We start from the raw sequence: 2,453 nt of genomic DNA, 5'->3' as shown, positions 1-2,453 counted from the left end.
CTCAATTTATAATGAACTTGGCCCATTTAATAGTAAAAGAGGAAAATATTTTGTTAACATTTACCAAAATATTAAAAATTGACTATAAAGGGCAATAACTCCTTAAGGGGTCAACTGACCTTTTTGGTCATGTTGACTTATTTGTGGATCTTACTTTGCTGAACATTATTGCTGTTTACAGTTTATCTATATCTATAATAATATTCAAGATATTAACCAAAAACAGCAAAATGTCCGTAAAAATTTCCAATTCAGGGGCAGCAACCCAACAAACAGTTGTCAGATTCATCTGAAAATTTCAGGGCAGATAGATCTGGACTTGCAAAACAATTTATCTCTTGTCTGAATTGCTCTTAATGCTTTGTGTTTAAATTTCATAGATTTCTATTAACTTATACTTAAGTTATGGTGCGAAAACCAAGAACAATGCTTATTTGGGCCCCTCATTCCTAAACTGTTGGGACCAAAACTCCCAAAATCAATCCCATTCTTCCTTTTGTGGTCATAAACCTTGTGTTTAAATTTCACTGATTTCTATTTACTTATACTAAAGTTATTGTGCGAAAACCAAGAATAATGCTTATTTGGGCCCTTTTTTGGCCCCTAATTCCTAAATTGTTGGAACCAAAACTCCCAAAATCAATCCCAACCTTCCTTTTGTGGTCATAAACCTTGTGTCAAAATTTCATAGATTTCTATTCACTTAAACTAAAGTTATAGTGCGAAAACCAAGAAAATGCTTATTTGGGCCCTTTTTGGCCCCCCAATTCCTAAAATGTTGGCACCAAAACTCCCAAAATCAATCCCAACCTTCCTTTTGTTGTCATAAACCTTGTGTCAAAATTTCATTGATTTCTATTCACTTTTACTTTAAGTTAAGAGTGCGAAAACTAAAAGTATTTTGACGACGACAACGACGACGCCAAGTTGAACATGATAGCAATACATGACGAAAAATTAAAATTTTTGCGGTCGTATAAAAACGGTATAATTTCCTTAAAATTGCCAATTCAGGGGCAGAAACCCAACAACCAGCTGAATTTTTTTTAGGGCAGATAGAAATTTACCTGATAAACAATTTTACCCCCATGTAAGATTTGCTCTAAATGCTTTGGTTTCAGAGTTACAAGCCAAATTCTACATTTTACCCCTATGTTCTATTTTTAGCCATGGTGGCCATTTGGTTGGTTGGCCGAGTCATGCCACACATTTTTTAAACTAGATATCCCAATGATGGTTGTGGCCAAGTTTTGGTTTAATATGGCCCAGTAGTTTCAGAGGAGAAGATTTTTGTAAAAGCTAACGATGACGGACGCAAAGTGATGAGAAAGGGCCAGGTGAACTAAAAATGACTTTAAAGGACAATAACTATTTAAGGGGTCAATTGACCATTTTAGTCATCTTTGACTTATTTGTAGATCTTAATTTGCTGAACATTATTGCTGTTTACAGTTTAACTCTATCTATAATAATATTACAGATAATAACCAAAAACTGCAAAATTCCTTAAAATTACCAATTCAGGGTCAGCAACCAAACAACGGGTTGTCTGATTTGTATGAAAATTTCAGGGCAGATAGACCTTGACCTGATAAACAATTTTACCAATGTCAGATAAGCTCTAAATGCTTTGGTTTCAGATATATCCGCCAAAATCTGCATTTTACCCATATGTTCTATTTTAGCCATGGCCGCCACCTTGGTTGGTTGGCCGGGTCATCAAACGCATTTTTCAAACTAGAAACCCCAATGATGATTGTGGCCAAATTTAAATTTGGCCCAGTAGTTTCAGCGAAGAAAATATTTGTAAAAGTTAACGACGACAATGATGATGGACGCTGGACGCCAAGTGATGAGAAAAGCTTACTTGGCCCTGTGGCCACATGAGTTAAAAAGACATTTCTAATTACAGGGATTGGCAAATAGACTATTGGAATGATCTTTTAAACTACAGATACAGAAGGCAAATTTTGTCATACGGGACCACACCCCTAGCTCAAGGTACACAACAGAATTCATTAGTGAGAAATTTCCCCGAAAGTGAAAAGGAATTTGGAGTTGTAGATACAAGCTCTGTATTTTTTTTTTTTTTCATTTACTTTTTATGAAGTCTATTTCTGTGTATATATAGTAAGTTATCATAGTTGCATACTGTACATATATTATTCATTTTTATGACTGTTGGAAAAAAAAGTAAAATCAGAAATTTTTTATTCAATATTTAATACCTCAACATAAAACAAAAGTAACACATCTATAAATTCTTTGATAAAAATTCCTTTCATTTTCATCCTATCACAAAATCAATGATTCAACTCAAACTTTAACATACAAAAATAATAATAATAATAATAAAAGAAAGAAATATGATTTTCCTGCTGAAATCTTCTTTATTTGGCTTTAAACCAAAGTGATAAAACTACAAAACAATAAAGACTAGCAGAATTATATAA

This window comes from Mytilus edulis, chromosome 8 (assembly GCF_963676685.1).
Source record: "Mytilus edulis chromosome 8, xbMytEdul2.2, whole genome shotgun sequence".
Lineage (NCBI taxonomy): Eukaryota > Metazoa > Mollusca > Bivalvia > Mytilida > Mytilidae > Mytilus > Mytilus edulis.
This window is presented reverse-complemented; position numbering follows the sequence as displayed.